At 45.5% G+C, this 12,087-nt stretch overlaps 55 pseudogenes; all 55 read right to left on the reverse strand.

Annotated features, from left to right (window-relative positions):
- Nucleotides 1–62: 62 nt before the first annotated feature.
- LOC140087347 (5S ribosomal RNA) lies at nucleotides 63–181 on the reverse strand (annotated as a pseudogene).
- A 70-nt stretch (nucleotides 182–251) lies between these two features.
- LOC140082833 (5S ribosomal RNA) lies at nucleotides 252–370 on the reverse strand (annotated as a pseudogene).
- A 70-nt stretch (nucleotides 371–440) lies between these two features.
- Nucleotides 441–559, reverse strand: LOC140099817 (5S ribosomal RNA; annotated as a pseudogene).
- A 251-nt stretch (nucleotides 560–810) lies between these two features.
- On the reverse strand, nucleotides 811–929 carry LOC140087800 (5S ribosomal RNA; annotated as a pseudogene).
- A 70-nt stretch (nucleotides 930–999) lies between these two features.
- LOC140099818 (5S ribosomal RNA) lies at nucleotides 1,000–1,118 on the reverse strand (annotated as a pseudogene).
- Nucleotides 1,119–1,189: 71 nt separating this feature from the next.
- On the reverse strand, nucleotides 1,190–1,308 carry LOC140098518 (5S ribosomal RNA; annotated as a pseudogene).
- Nucleotides 1,309–1,377: 69 nt separating this feature from the next.
- LOC140095296 (5S ribosomal RNA) lies at nucleotides 1,378–1,496 on the reverse strand (annotated as a pseudogene).
- Nucleotides 1,497–1,566: 70 nt separating this feature from the next.
- On the reverse strand, nucleotides 1,567–1,685 carry LOC140099819 (5S ribosomal RNA; annotated as a pseudogene).
- A 70-nt stretch (nucleotides 1,686–1,755) lies between these two features.
- LOC140099821 (5S ribosomal RNA) lies at nucleotides 1,756–1,874 on the reverse strand (annotated as a pseudogene).
- A 70-nt stretch (nucleotides 1,875–1,944) lies between these two features.
- Nucleotides 1,945–2,063, reverse strand: LOC140099822 (5S ribosomal RNA; annotated as a pseudogene).
- A 70-nt stretch (nucleotides 2,064–2,133) lies between these two features.
- Nucleotides 2,134–2,252, reverse strand: LOC140084687 (5S ribosomal RNA; annotated as a pseudogene).
- A 70-nt stretch (nucleotides 2,253–2,322) lies between these two features.
- On the reverse strand, nucleotides 2,323–2,441 carry LOC140099824 (5S ribosomal RNA; annotated as a pseudogene).
- A 70-nt stretch (nucleotides 2,442–2,511) lies between these two features.
- Nucleotides 2,512–2,630, reverse strand: LOC140082834 (5S ribosomal RNA; annotated as a pseudogene).
- Nucleotides 2,631–2,700: 70 nt separating this feature from the next.
- On the reverse strand, nucleotides 2,701–2,819 carry LOC140099825 (5S ribosomal RNA; annotated as a pseudogene).
- A 251-nt stretch (nucleotides 2,820–3,070) lies between these two features.
- LOC140080512 (5S ribosomal RNA) lies at nucleotides 3,071–3,189 on the reverse strand (annotated as a pseudogene).
- A 70-nt stretch (nucleotides 3,190–3,259) lies between these two features.
- Nucleotides 3,260–3,378, reverse strand: LOC140099826 (5S ribosomal RNA; annotated as a pseudogene).
- A 71-nt stretch (nucleotides 3,379–3,449) lies between these two features.
- On the reverse strand, nucleotides 3,450–3,568 carry LOC140087137 (5S ribosomal RNA; annotated as a pseudogene).
- A 69-nt stretch (nucleotides 3,569–3,637) lies between these two features.
- Nucleotides 3,638–3,756, reverse strand: LOC140082897 (5S ribosomal RNA; annotated as a pseudogene).
- Nucleotides 3,757–3,826: 70 nt separating this feature from the next.
- On the reverse strand, nucleotides 3,827–3,945 carry LOC140087042 (5S ribosomal RNA; annotated as a pseudogene).
- Nucleotides 3,946–4,015: 70 nt separating this feature from the next.
- On the reverse strand, nucleotides 4,016–4,134 carry LOC140090694 (5S ribosomal RNA; annotated as a pseudogene).
- Nucleotides 4,135–4,204: 70 nt separating this feature from the next.
- Nucleotides 4,205–4,322, reverse strand: LOC140094126 (5S ribosomal RNA; annotated as a pseudogene).
- Nucleotides 4,323–4,392: 70 nt separating this feature from the next.
- LOC140095972 (5S ribosomal RNA) lies at nucleotides 4,393–4,511 on the reverse strand (annotated as a pseudogene).
- Nucleotides 4,512–4,581: 70 nt separating this feature from the next.
- LOC140082899 (5S ribosomal RNA) lies at nucleotides 4,582–4,700 on the reverse strand (annotated as a pseudogene).
- Nucleotides 4,701–4,959: 259 nt separating this feature from the next.
- Nucleotides 4,960–5,078, reverse strand: LOC140093205 (5S ribosomal RNA; annotated as a pseudogene).
- Nucleotides 5,079–5,518: 440 nt separating this feature from the next.
- LOC140093206 (5S ribosomal RNA) lies at nucleotides 5,519–5,637 on the reverse strand (annotated as a pseudogene).
- Nucleotides 5,638–5,707: 70 nt separating this feature from the next.
- LOC140094385 (5S ribosomal RNA) lies at nucleotides 5,708–5,826 on the reverse strand (annotated as a pseudogene).
- A 70-nt stretch (nucleotides 5,827–5,896) lies between these two features.
- On the reverse strand, nucleotides 5,897–6,015 carry LOC140086077 (5S ribosomal RNA; annotated as a pseudogene).
- A 70-nt stretch (nucleotides 6,016–6,085) lies between these two features.
- Nucleotides 6,086–6,204, reverse strand: LOC140087443 (5S ribosomal RNA; annotated as a pseudogene).
- Nucleotides 6,205–6,274: 70 nt separating this feature from the next.
- Nucleotides 6,275–6,393, reverse strand: LOC140092031 (5S ribosomal RNA; annotated as a pseudogene).
- A 70-nt stretch (nucleotides 6,394–6,463) lies between these two features.
- LOC140099827 (5S ribosomal RNA) lies at nucleotides 6,464–6,582 on the reverse strand (annotated as a pseudogene).
- Nucleotides 6,583–6,652: 70 nt separating this feature from the next.
- LOC140078324 (5S ribosomal RNA) lies at nucleotides 6,653–6,771 on the reverse strand (annotated as a pseudogene).
- Nucleotides 6,772–6,842: 71 nt separating this feature from the next.
- On the reverse strand, nucleotides 6,843–6,961 carry LOC140099828 (5S ribosomal RNA; annotated as a pseudogene).
- A 70-nt stretch (nucleotides 6,962–7,031) lies between these two features.
- LOC140099829 (5S ribosomal RNA) lies at nucleotides 7,032–7,150 on the reverse strand (annotated as a pseudogene).
- Nucleotides 7,151–7,220: 70 nt separating this feature from the next.
- On the reverse strand, nucleotides 7,221–7,339 carry LOC140082835 (5S ribosomal RNA; annotated as a pseudogene).
- A 70-nt stretch (nucleotides 7,340–7,409) lies between these two features.
- On the reverse strand, nucleotides 7,410–7,528 carry LOC140099830 (5S ribosomal RNA; annotated as a pseudogene).
- A 251-nt stretch (nucleotides 7,529–7,779) lies between these two features.
- Nucleotides 7,780–7,898, reverse strand: LOC140080513 (5S ribosomal RNA; annotated as a pseudogene).
- A 70-nt stretch (nucleotides 7,899–7,968) lies between these two features.
- Nucleotides 7,969–8,087, reverse strand: LOC140099832 (5S ribosomal RNA; annotated as a pseudogene).
- A 71-nt stretch (nucleotides 8,088–8,158) lies between these two features.
- Nucleotides 8,159–8,277, reverse strand: LOC140087140 (5S ribosomal RNA; annotated as a pseudogene).
- A 70-nt stretch (nucleotides 8,278–8,347) lies between these two features.
- Nucleotides 8,348–8,466, reverse strand: LOC140096432 (5S ribosomal RNA; annotated as a pseudogene).
- A 70-nt stretch (nucleotides 8,467–8,536) lies between these two features.
- On the reverse strand, nucleotides 8,537–8,655 carry LOC140080514 (5S ribosomal RNA; annotated as a pseudogene).
- A 70-nt stretch (nucleotides 8,656–8,725) lies between these two features.
- Nucleotides 8,726–8,844, reverse strand: LOC140090695 (5S ribosomal RNA; annotated as a pseudogene).
- Nucleotides 8,845–9,103: 259 nt separating this feature from the next.
- On the reverse strand, nucleotides 9,104–9,222 carry LOC140094386 (5S ribosomal RNA; annotated as a pseudogene).
- Nucleotides 9,223–9,292: 70 nt separating this feature from the next.
- Nucleotides 9,293–9,411, reverse strand: LOC140086078 (5S ribosomal RNA; annotated as a pseudogene).
- A 259-nt stretch (nucleotides 9,412–9,670) lies between these two features.
- LOC140092032 (5S ribosomal RNA) lies at nucleotides 9,671–9,789 on the reverse strand (annotated as a pseudogene).
- Nucleotides 9,790–9,859: 70 nt separating this feature from the next.
- Nucleotides 9,860–9,978, reverse strand: LOC140099833 (5S ribosomal RNA; annotated as a pseudogene).
- Nucleotides 9,979–10,048: 70 nt separating this feature from the next.
- LOC140078325 (5S ribosomal RNA) lies at nucleotides 10,049–10,167 on the reverse strand (annotated as a pseudogene).
- Nucleotides 10,168–10,238: 71 nt separating this feature from the next.
- LOC140099834 (5S ribosomal RNA) lies at nucleotides 10,239–10,357 on the reverse strand (annotated as a pseudogene).
- Nucleotides 10,358–10,427: 70 nt separating this feature from the next.
- LOC140099836 (5S ribosomal RNA) lies at nucleotides 10,428–10,546 on the reverse strand (annotated as a pseudogene).
- Nucleotides 10,547–10,616: 70 nt separating this feature from the next.
- LOC140082836 (5S ribosomal RNA) lies at nucleotides 10,617–10,735 on the reverse strand (annotated as a pseudogene).
- Nucleotides 10,736–10,805: 70 nt separating this feature from the next.
- On the reverse strand, nucleotides 10,806–10,924 carry LOC140078682 (5S ribosomal RNA; annotated as a pseudogene).
- Nucleotides 10,925–11,175: 251 nt separating this feature from the next.
- On the reverse strand, nucleotides 11,176–11,294 carry LOC140080516 (5S ribosomal RNA; annotated as a pseudogene).
- A 70-nt stretch (nucleotides 11,295–11,364) lies between these two features.
- Nucleotides 11,365–11,483, reverse strand: LOC140099837 (5S ribosomal RNA; annotated as a pseudogene).
- A 71-nt stretch (nucleotides 11,484–11,554) lies between these two features.
- Nucleotides 11,555–11,673, reverse strand: LOC140087141 (5S ribosomal RNA; annotated as a pseudogene).
- A 70-nt stretch (nucleotides 11,674–11,743) lies between these two features.
- On the reverse strand, nucleotides 11,744–11,862 carry LOC140096433 (5S ribosomal RNA; annotated as a pseudogene).
- Nucleotides 11,863–11,932: 70 nt separating this feature from the next.
- On the reverse strand, nucleotides 11,933–12,051 carry LOC140080517 (5S ribosomal RNA; annotated as a pseudogene).
- Nucleotides 12,052–12,087: the final 36 nt, after the last annotated feature.

Below are 12,087 nucleotides of genomic sequence, written 5' to 3' on the forward strand. Positions count from 1 at the left end.
TTCAATTTAAACCTTCTTTTACTATCTCATAGAGAAACTAACACAATTTTCAGGTTCAAAAAGGTCAACGGAACTTGGGATTCCCAGCCAGTCTCCCATGCTGGTACTTGCCAAGCCTTAAGCTGCATTGCTGCTGCGATCTGACGAGAGCACGCACATTCAGCTTAGAATGGCCGTTGACAGCAGCTGTTCAATTTAAACCTTCTTTTACTATCTCATAGAGAAACTAACACAATTTTCAGGTTCAAAAAGGTCAACGGAACTTGGGATTCCCAGCCAGTCTCCCATGCTGGTACTTGCCAAGCCTTAAGCTGCATTGCTGCTGCGATCTGACGAGAGCAGGCACATTCAGCTTAGAATGGCCATTGACAGCAGCTGTTCAATTTGAACCTTCTTTTACCATCTTTGACAGAGAAACTAACAATTTTCAGGTTCAAAAAGGTCAACGGAACTTGGGATTCCCAGCCAGTCTCCCATGCTGGTACTTGCCAAGCCTTAAGCTGCATTGCTGCTGCGATCTGACGAGAGCAGGCACATTCAGCTTAGAATGGCCGTTGACAGCAGCTGTTCAATTTGAACCTTCTTTTACTATCTCATAGAGAAACTAACACAATTTTCAGGTTCAAAAAGGTCAACAGAACTTGGGATTCCCAGCCAGTCTCCCATGCTGGTACTTGCCAAGCCTTAAGCTGCTGCGATCTGACGAGAGCAGGCACATTCAGCTTAGAATGGCCGTTGACAGCAGCTGTTCAATTTGAACCTTCTTTTACTATCTCATAGAGAAACTAACACAATTTTCAGGTTCAAAAAGGTCAACAGAACATGGGATTCCCAGCCAGTCTCCCATGCTGGTACTTGCCAAGCCTTAAGCTGCATTGCTGCTGCGATCTGACGAGAGCAGGCACATTCAGCTTAGAATGGCCGTTGACAGCAGCTGTTCAGTTTGAACCTTCTTTTACTATCTCATAGAGAAACTAACACAATTTTCAGGTTCAAAAAGGTCAACGGAACTTGGGATTCCCAGCCAGTCTCCCATGCTGGTACTTGCCAAGCCTTAAGCTGCATTGCTGCTGCGATCTGACGAGAGCAGGCACATTCAGCTTAGAATGGCCGTTGACAGCAGCTGTTCAATTTGAACCTTTCTTTTACCATCTTTGACAGAGAAACTAACAATTTTCAGGTTCAAAAAGGTCAACAGAACTTGGGAATCCCAGCCAGTCTCCCATGCTTGTACTTGCCAAGCCTTAAGCTGCATTGTTGCTGCGATCTGACGAGAGCAGGCACATTCAGCTTAGAATGGCCGTTGACAGCAGCTGTTCAATTTGAACCTTCTTTTACTATCTCATAGAGAACTAACACAATTTTCAGGTTCAAAAAGGTCAACAGAACTTGGCATTCCCAGCCAGTCTCCCATGCTGGTACTTGCCAAGCCTTAAGCTGCATTGCTGCTGCGATCTGACGAGAGCAGGCACATTCAGCTTACAATGGCCGTTGACAGCAACTGTTCAATTTGAACCTTCTTTTACTATCTCATAGAGAAACTAACACAATTTTCAGGTTCAAAAAGGTCAACGGAACTTGGGATTCCCAGCCAGTCTCCCATGCTGGTACTTGCCAAGCCTTAAGCTGCATTGCTGCTGCGATCTGACGAGAGCAGGCACATTCAGCTTAGAATGGCCGTTGACAGCAGCTGTTCAGTTTGAACCTTCTTTTACTATCTCATAGAGAAACTAACACAATTTTCAGGTTCAAAAAGGTCAACGGAACTTGGGATTCCCAGCCAGTCTCCCATGCTGGTACTTGCCAAGCCTTAAGCTGCATTGCTGCTGCGATCTGACGAGAGCAGGCACATTCAGCTTAGAATGGCCGTTGACAGCAGCTGTTCAGTTTGAACCTTCTTTTACTATCTCATAGAGAAACTAACACAATTTTCAGGTTCAAAAAGGTCAACGGAACTTGGGATTCCCAGCCAGTCTCCCATGCTGGTACTTGCCAAGCCTTAAGCTGCATTGCTGCTGCGATCTGACGAGAGCAGGCACATTCAGCTTAGAATGGCCGTTGACAGCAGCTGTTCAGTTTGAACCTTCTTTTACTATCTCATAGAGAAACTAACACAATTTTCAGGTTCAAAAAGGTCAACGGAACTTGGGATTCCCAGCCAGTCTCCCATGCTGGTACTTGCCAAGCCTTAAGCTGCATTGCTGCTGCGATCTGATGAGAGCACGCACATTCAGCTTAGAATGGCCGTTGACAGCAGCTGTTCAATTTAAACCTTCTTTTACTATCTCATAGAGAAACTAACACAATTTTCAGGTTCAAAAAGGTCAACGGAACTTGGGATTCCCAGCCAGTCTCCCATGCTGGTACTTGCCAAGCCTTAAGCTGCATTGCTGCTGCGATCTGACGAGAGCAGGCACATTCAGCTTAGAATGGCCGTTGACAGCAGCTGTTCAGTTTGAACCTTCTTTTACTATCTCATAGAGAAACTAACACAATTTTCAGGTTCAAAAAGGTCAACGGAACTTGGGATTCCCAGCCAGTCTCCCATGCTGGTACTTGCCAAGCCTTAAGCTGCATTGCTGCTGCGATCTGACGAGAGCAGGCACATTCAGCTTAGAATGGCCATTGACAGCAGCTGTTCAATTTGAACCTTCTTTTACCATCTTTGACAGAGAAACTAACAATTTTCAGGTTCAAAAAGGTCAACGGAACTTGGGATTCCCAGCCAGTCTCCCATGCTGGTACTTGCCAAGCCTTAAGCTGCATTGCTGCTGCGATCTGACGAGAGCAGGCACATTCAGCTTAGAATGGCCGTTGACAGCAGCTGTTCAATTTGAACCTTCTTTTACTATCTCATAGAGAAACTAACACAATTTTCAGGTTCAAAAAGGTCAACAGAACTTGGGATTCCCAGCCAGTCTCCCATGCTGGTACTTGCCAAGCCTTAAGCTGCTGCGATCTGACGAGAGCAGGCACATTCAGCTTAGAATGGCCGTTGACAGCAGCTGTTCAATTTGAACCTTCTTTTACTATCTCATAGAGAAACTAACACAATTTTCAGGTTCAAAAAGGTCAACAGAACTTGGGATTCCCAGCCAGTCTCCCATGCTGGTACTTGCCAAGCCTTAAGCTGCATTGCTGCTGCGATCTGACGAGAGCAGGCACATTCAGCTTAGAATGGCCGTTGACAGCAGCTGTTCAATTTGAACCTTCTTTTACTATCTCATAGAGAAACTAACACAATTTTCAGGTTCAAAAAGGTCAACGGAACTTGGGATTCCCAGCCAGTCTCCCATGCTGGTACTTGCCAAGCCTTAAGCTGCATTGCTGCTGCGATCTGACGAGAGCAGGCACATTCAGCTTAGAATGGCCGTTGACAGCAGCTGTTCAATTTGAACCTTTCTTTTACCATCTTTGACAGAGAAACTAACAATTTTCAGGTTCAAAAAGGTCAACAGAACTTGGGATTCCCAGCCAGTCTCCCATGCTTGTACTTGCCAAGCCTTAAGCTGCATTGTTGCTGCGATCTGACGAGAGCAGGCACATTCAGCTTAGAATGGCCGTTGACAGCAGCTGTTCAATTTGAACCTTCTTTTACTATCTCATAGAGAACTAACACAATTTTCAGGTTCAAAAAGGTCAACAGAACTTGGCATTCCCAGCCAGTCTCCCATGCTGGTACTTGCCAAGCCTTAAGCTGCATTGCTGCTGCGATCTGACGAGAGCAGGCACATTCAGCTTAGAATGGCCGTTGACAGCAGCTGTTCAATTTGAACCTTCTTTTACTATCTCATAGAGAAACTAACACAATTTTCAGGTTCAAAAAGGTCAACAGAACTTGGGATTCCCAGCCAGTCTCCCATGCTGGTACTTGCCAAGCCTTAAGCTGCATTGCTGCTGCGATCTGACGAAAGCAGGCACATTCAGCTTAGAATGGCCGTTGACAGCAGCTGTTCAATTTGAACTTTCTTTTACTATCTCATAGAAAAACTAACACAATTTTCAGGTTCAAAAAGGTCAACAGAACTTGGGATTTCCAGCCAGTCTCCCATGCTGGTACTTGCCAAGCCTTAAGCTGCATTGCTGCTGCGATCTGACGAGAGCAGGCACATTCAGCTTAGAATGGCCGTTGACAGCAGCTGTTCAATTTGAACCTTCTTTTACTATCTCATAGAGAAACTAACACAATTTTCAGGTTCAAAAAGGTCAACGAACTTGGTATTCCCAGCCAGTCTCCCATGCTGGTACTTGCCAAGCCTTAAGCTGCATTGCTGCTGCGATCTGACGAGAGCAGGCACATTCAGCTTAGAATGGCCGTTGACAGCAGCTGTTCAATTTGAACTTTCTTTTACCATCTTTGACAGAGAAACTAACAATTTTCAGGTTCAAAAAGGTCAACAGAACTTGGGATTCCCAGCCAGTCTCCCATGCTTGTACTTGCCAAGCCTTAAGCTGCATTGTTGCTGCGATCTGACGAGAGCAGGCACATTTAGCTTAGAATGGCCGTTGACAGCAGCTGTTCAATTTGAACCTTCTTTTACTATCTCATAGAGAAACTAACACAATTTTCAGGTTCAAAAAGGTCAACAGAACTTGGCATTCCCAGCCAGTCTCCCATGCTGGTACTTGCCAAGCCTTAAGCTGCATTGCTGCTGCGATCTGACGAGAGCAGGCACATTCAGCTTAGAATGGCCGTTGACAGCAGCTGTTCAATTTGAACTTTCTTTTACTATCTCATAGAAAAACTAACACAATTTTCAGGTTCAAAAAGGTCAACAGAAATTGGGATTTCCAGCCAGTCTCCAATGCTGGTACTTGCCAAGCCTTAAGCTGCATTGCTGCTGCGATCTGACGAGAGCAGGCACATTCAGCTTAGAATGGCTGTTGACAGCAGCTGTTCAATTTGAACCTTCTTTTACTATCTCATAGAGAAACTAACACAATTTTCAGGTTCAAAAAGGTCAACGGAACTTGGGATTCCCAGCCAGTCTCCCATGCTGGTACTTGCCAAGCCTTAAGCTGCATTGATGCTACGATCTGACGAGAGCAGGCACATTCAGCTTAGAATGGCCGTTGACAGCAGCTGTTCAGTTTGAACCCTCTTTTACTATCTCATAGAGAAACTAACACAATTTTCAGGTTCAAAAAGTTCAACGGAACTTGGGATTGCCAGCCAGTCTCCCATGCTGGTACTTGCCAAGCCTTAAGCTGCATTGCTGCTGCGATCTGACGAGAGCAGGCACATTCAGCTTAGAATGGCCGTTGACAGCAGCTGTTCAATTTGAACCTTCTTTTACTGTCTCATAGAGAAACTAACACAATTTTCAGGTTCAAAAAGGTCAACGGAACTTGGGATTCCCAGCCAGTCTCCCATGCTGGTACTTGCCAAGCCTTAAGCTGCTGCGATCTGACGAGAGCAGGCACATTCAGCTTAGAATGGCCGTTGACAGCAGCTGTTCAATTTGAACCTTCTTTTACTATCTCATAGAGAAACTAACACAATTTTCAGGTTCAAAAAGGTCAACGGAACTTGGGATTCCCAGCCAGTCTCCCATGCTGGTACTTGCCAAGCCTTAAGCTGCATTGATGCTACGATCTGACGAGAGCAGGCACATTCAGCTTAGAATGGCCGTTGACAGCAACTGTTCAGTTTGAACCTTCTTTTACTATCTCATAGAGAAACTAACACAATTTTCAGGTTCAAAAAGGTCAACGGAACTTGGGATTGCCAGCCAGTCTCCCATGCTGGTACTTGCCAAGCCTTAAGCTGCATTGCTGCTGCGATCTGACGAGAGCAGGCACATTCAGCTTAGAATGGCCGTTGACAGCAGCTGTTCACTTTGAACCTTCTTTTACCATCTTTGACAGAGAAACTAACAATTTTCAGGTTCAAAAAGGTAAACGGAACTTGGGATTCCCAGCCAGTCTCCCATGCTGGTACTTGCCAAGCCTTAAGCTGCATTGCTGCTGCGATCTGACGAGAGCAGGCACATTCAGCTTAGAATGGCCGTTGACAGCAGCTGTTCAGTTTGAACCTTCTTTTACTATCTCATAGAGAAACTAACACAATTTTCAGGTTCAAAAAAGTCAACGGAACTTGGGATTCTCAGCCAGTCTCCCATGCTGGTACTTGCCAAGCCTTAAGCTGCATTGCTGCTGCGATCTGACGAGAGCAGGCACATTCAGCTTAGAATGGCCGTTGACAGCAGCTGTTCAATTTGAACCTTCTTTTACCATCTTTGACAGAGAAACTAACAATTTTCAGGTTCAAAAAGGTCAACGGAACTTGGGATTCCCAGCCAGTCTCCCATGCTGGTACTTGCCAAGCCTTAAGCTGCATTGCTGCTGCGATCTGACGAGAGCAGGCACATTCAGCTTACAATGGCCGTTGACAGCAACTGTTCAATTTGAACCTTCTTTTACTATCTCATAGAGAAACTAACACAATTTTCAGGTTCAAAAAGGTCAACGGAACTTGGGATTCCCAGCCAGTCTCCCATGCTGGTACTTGCCAAGCCTTAAGCTGCATTGCTGCTGCGATCTGACGAGAGCAGGCACATTCAGCTTAGAATGGCCGTTGACAGCAGCTGTTCAGTTTGAACCTTCTTTTACTATCTCATAGAGAAACTAACACAATTTTCAGGTTCAAAAAGGTCAACGGAACTTGGGATTCCCAGCGAGTCTCCCATGCTGGTACTTGCCAAGCCTTAAGCTGCATTGCTGCTGCGATCTGACGAGAGCAGGCACATCCAGCTTAGAATGGCCGTTGACAGCAGCTGCCTAATTTCTACTTTTTTTTTACTATCTCATAGAGAAACTAACACAATTTTCAGGTTCAAAAAGGTCAACGGAACTTGGGATTCCCAGCCAGTCTCCCATGCTGGTACTTGCCAAGCCTTAAGCTGCATTGCTGCTGCGATCTGACGAGAGCAGGCACATTCAGCTTAGAATGGCCGTTGACAGCAGCTGTTCAATTTAAACCTTCTTTTACTATCTCATAGAGAAACTAACACAATTTTCAGGTTCAAAAAGGTCAACGGAACTTGGGATTCCCAGCCAGTCTCCCATGCTGGTACTTGCCAAGCCTTAAGCTGCATTGCTGCTGCGATCTGACGAGAGCAGGCACATTCAGCTTAGAATGGCCGTTGACAGCAGCTGTTCAGTTTGAACCTTCTTTTACTATCTCATAGAGAAACTAACACAATTTTCAGGTTCAAAAAGGTCAACGGAACTTGGGATTCCCAGCCAGTCTCCCATGCTGGTACTTGCCAAGCCTTAAGCTGCATTGCTGCTGCGATCTGACGAGAGCAGGCACATTCAGCTTAGAATGGCCATTGACAGCAGCTGTTCAATTTGAACCTTCTTTTACCATCTTTGACAGAGAAACTAACAATTTTCAGGTTCAAAAAGGTCAACGGAACTTGGGATTCCCAGCCAGTCTCCCATGCTGGTACTTGCCAAGCCTTAAGCTGCATTGCTGCTGCGATCTGACGAGAGCAGGCACATTCAGCTTAGAATGGCCGTTGACAGCAGCTGTTCAATTTGAACCTTCTTTTACTATCTCATAGAGAAACTAACACAATTTTCAGGTTCAAAAAGGTCAACAGAACTTGGGATTCCCAGTCAGTCTCCCATGCTGGTACTTGCCAAGCCTTAAGCTGCTGCGATCTGACGAGAGCAGGCACATTCAGCTTAGAATGGCCGTTGACAGCAGCTGTTCAATTTGAACCTTCTTTTACTATCTCATAGAGAAACTAACACAATTTTCAGGTTCAAAAAGGTCAACAGAACTTGGGATTCCCAGCCAGTCTCCCATGCTGGTACTTGCCAAGCCTTAAGCTGCATTGCTGCTGCGATCTGACGAGAGCAGGCACATTCAGCTTAGAATGGCCGTTGACAGCAGCTGTTCAGTTTGAACCTTCTTTTACTATCTCATAGAGAAACTAACACAATTTTCAGGTTCAAAAAGGTCAACGGAACTTGGGATTCCCAGCCAGTCTCCCATGCTGGTACTTGCCAAGCCTTAAGCTGCATTGCTGCTGCGATCTGACGAGAGCAGGCACATTCAGCTTAGAATGGCCGTTGACAGCAGGTGTTCAATTTGAACCTTTCTTTTACCATCTTTGACAGAGAAACTAACAATTTTCAGGTTCAAAAAGGTCAACAGAACTTGGGATTCCCAGCCAGTCTCCCATGCTTGTACTTGCCAAGCCTTAAGCTGCATTGTTGCTGCGATCTGACGAGAGCAGGCACATTCAGCTTAGAATGGCCGTTGACAGCAGCTGTTCAATTTGAACCTTCTTTTACTATCTCATAGAGAAACTAACACAATTTTTAGGTTCAAAAAGGTCAACAGAACTTGGCATTCCCAGCTAGTCTCCCATGCTGGTACTTGCCAAGCCTTAAGCTGCATTGCTGCTGCGATCTGACGATAGCAGGCACATTCAGCTTAGAATGGCCGTTGACAGCAGCTGTTCAATTTGAACCTTCTTTTACTATCTCATAGAGAAACTAACACAATTTTCAGGTTCAAAAAGGTCAACAGAACTTGGGATTCCCAGCCAGTCTCCCATGCTGGTACTTGCCAAGCCTTAAGCTGCATTGCTGCTGCGATCTGACGAGAGCAGGCACATTCAGCTTAGAATGGCCGTTGACAGCAGCTGTTCAATTTGAACTTTCTTTTACTATCTCATAGAAAAACTAACACAATTTTCAGGTTCAAAAAGGTCAACAGAACTTGGGATTTCCAGCCAGTCTCCCATGCTGGTACTTGCCAAGCCTTAAGCTGCATTGCTGCTGCGATCTGACGAGAGCAGGCACATTCAGCTTAGAATGGCCGTTGACAGCAGCTGTTCAATTTGAACCTTCTTTTACTATCTCATAGAGAAACTAACACAATTTTCAGGTTCAAAAAGGTCAACGGAACTTGGGATTCCCAGCCAGTCTCCCATGCTGGTACTTGCCAAGCCTTAAGCTGCATTGATGCTACGATCTGACGAGAGCAGGCACATTGAGCTTAGAATGGCCGTTGACAGCAACTGTTCAGTTTGAACCTTCTTTTACTATCTCATAGAGAAACTAACACAATTTTCAGGTTCAAAAAGGTCAACGGAACTTGGGATTGCCAGCCAGTCTCCCATGCTGGTACTTGCCAAGCCTTAAGCTGCATTGCTGCTGCGATCTGACGAGAGCAGGCACATTCAGCTTAGAATGGCCGTTGACAGCAGCTGTTCACTTTGAACCTTCTTTTACCATCTTTGACAGAGAAACTAACAATTTTCAGGTTCAAAAAGGTAAACGGAACTTGGGATTCCCAGCCAGTCTCCCATGCTGGTACTTGCCAAGCCTTAAGCTGCATTGCTGCTGCGATCTGACGAGAGCAGGCACATTCAGCTTAGAATGGCCGTTGACAGCAGCTGTTCAGTTTGAACCTTCTTTTACTATCTCATAGAGAAACTAACACAATTTTCAGGTTCAAAAAAGTCAACGGAACTTGGGATTCTCAGCCAGTCTCCCATGCTGGTACTTGCCAAGCCTTAAGCTGCATTGCTGCTGCGATCTGACGAGAGCAGGCACATTCAGCTTAGAATGGCCGTTGACAGCAGCTGTTCAATTTGAACCTTCTTTTACCATCTTTGACAGAGAAACTAACAATTTTCAGGTTCAAAAAGGTCAACGGAACTTGGGATTCCCAGCCAGTCTCCCATGCTGGTACTTGCCAAGCCTTAAGCTGCATTGCTGCTGCGATCTGACGAGAGCAGGCACATTCAGCTTACAATGGCCGTTGACAGCAACTGTTCAATTTGAACCTTCTTTTACTATCTCATAGAGAAACTAACACAATTTTCAGGTTCAAAAAGGTCAACGGAACTTGGGATTCCCAGCCAGTCTCCCATGCTGGTACTTGCCAAGCCTTAAGCTGCATTGCTGCTGCGATCTGACGAGAGCAGGCACATTCAGCTTAGAATGGCCGTTGACAGCAGCTGTTCAGTTTGAACCTTCTTTTACTATCTCATAGAGAAACTAACACAATTTTCAGGTTCAAAAAGGTCAACGGAACTTGGGATTCCCAGCGAGTCTCCCATGCTGGTACTTGCCAAGCCTTAAGCTGCATTGCTGCTGCGATCTGACGAGAGCAGGCACATCCAGCTTAGAATGGCCGTTGACAGCAGCTGCCTAATTTCTACTTTTTTTTTACTATCTCATAGAGAAACTAACACAATTTTCAGGTTCAAAAAGGTCAACGGAACTTGGGATTCCCAGCCAGTCTCCCATGCTGGTACTTGCCAAGCCTTAAGCTGCATTGCTGCTGCGATCTGACGAGAGCAGGCACATTCAGCTTAGAATGGCCGTTGACAGCAGCTGTTCAATTTAAACCTTCTTTTACTATCTCATAGAGAAACTAACACAATTTTCAGGTTCAAAAAGGTCAACGGAACTTGGGATTCCCAGCCAGTCTCCCATGCTGGTACTTGCCAAGCCTTAAGCTGCATTGCTGCTGCGATCTGACGAGAGCAGGCACATTCAGCTTAGAATGGCCGTTGACAGCAGCTGTTCAGTTTGAACCTTCTTTTACTATCTCATAGAGAAACTAACACAATTTTCAGGTTCAAAAAGGTCAACGGAACTTGGGATTCCCAGCCAGTCTCCCATGCTGGTACTTGCCAAGCCTTAAGCTGCATTGCTGCTGCGATCTGACGAGAGCAGGCACATTCAGCTTAGAATGGCCATTGACAGCAGCTGTTCAATTTGAACCTTCTTTTACCATCTTTGACAGAGAAACTAACAATTTTCAGGTTCAAAAAGGTCAACGGAACTTGGGATTCCCATCCAGTCTCCCATGCTGGTACTTGCCAAGCCTTAAGCTGCATTGCTGCTGCGATCTGACGAGAGCAGGCACATTCAGCTTAGAATGGCCGTTGACAGCAGCTGTTCAATTTGAACCTTCTTTTACTATCTCATAGAGAAACTAACACAATTTTCAGGTTCAAAAAGGTCAACAGAACTTGGGATTCCCAGCCAGTCTCCCATGCTGGTACTTGCCAAGCCTTAAGCTGCTGCGATCTGACGAGAGCAGGCACATTCAGCTTAGAATGGCCGTTGACAGCAGCTGTTCAATTTGAACCTTCTTTTACTATCTCATAGAGAAACTAACACAATTTTCAGGTTCAAAAAGGTCAACAGAACTTGGGATTCCCAGCCAGTCTCCCATGCTGGTACTTGCCAAGCCTTAAGCTGCATTGCTGCTGCGATCTGACGAGAGCAGGCACATTCAGCTTAGAATGGCCGTTGACAGCAGCTGTTCAGTTTGAACCTTCTTTTACTATCTCATAGAGAAACTAACACAATTTTCAGGTTCAAAAAGGTCAACGGAACTTGGGATTCCCAGCCAGTCTCCCATGCTGGTACTTGCCAAGCCTTAAGCTGCATTGCTGCTGCGATCTGACGAGAGCAGGCACATTCAGCTTAGAATGGCCGTTGACAGCAGCTGTTCAATTTGAACCTTTCTTTTACCATCTTTGACAGAGAAACTAACAATTTTCAGGTTCAAAAAGGTCAACAGAACTTGGGATTCCCAGCCAGTCTCCCATGCTTGTACTTGCCAAGCCTTAAGCTGCATTGTTGCTGCGATCTGACGAGAGCAGGCACATTCAGCTTAGAATGGCCGTTGACAGCAGCTGTTCAATTTGAACCTTCTTTTACTATCTCATAGAGAAACTAACACAATTTTTAGGTTCAAAAAGGTCAACAGAACTTGGCATTCCCAGCTAGTCTCCCATGCTGGTACTTGCCAAGCCTTAAGCTGCATTGCTGCTGCGATCTGACGATAGCAGGCACATTCAGCTTAGAATGGCCGTTGACAGCAGCTGTTCAATTTGAACCTTCTTTTACTATCTCATAGAGAAACTAACACAATTTTCAGGTTCAAAAAGGTCAACAGAACTTGGGATTCCCAGCCAGTCTCCCATGCTGGTACTTGCCAAGCCTTAAGCTGCATTGCTGCTGCGATCTGACGAGAGCAGGCACATTCAGCTTAGAATGGCCGTTGACAGCAGCTGTTCAATTTGAACTTTCTTTTACTATCTC

The sequence above is a fragment of the Engystomops pustulosus genome, chromosome 9 (genome assembly GCF_040894005.1).
Source record: "Engystomops pustulosus chromosome 9, aEngPut4.maternal, whole genome shotgun sequence".
Lineage (NCBI taxonomy): Eukaryota > Metazoa > Chordata > Amphibia > Anura > Leptodactylidae > Engystomops > Engystomops pustulosus.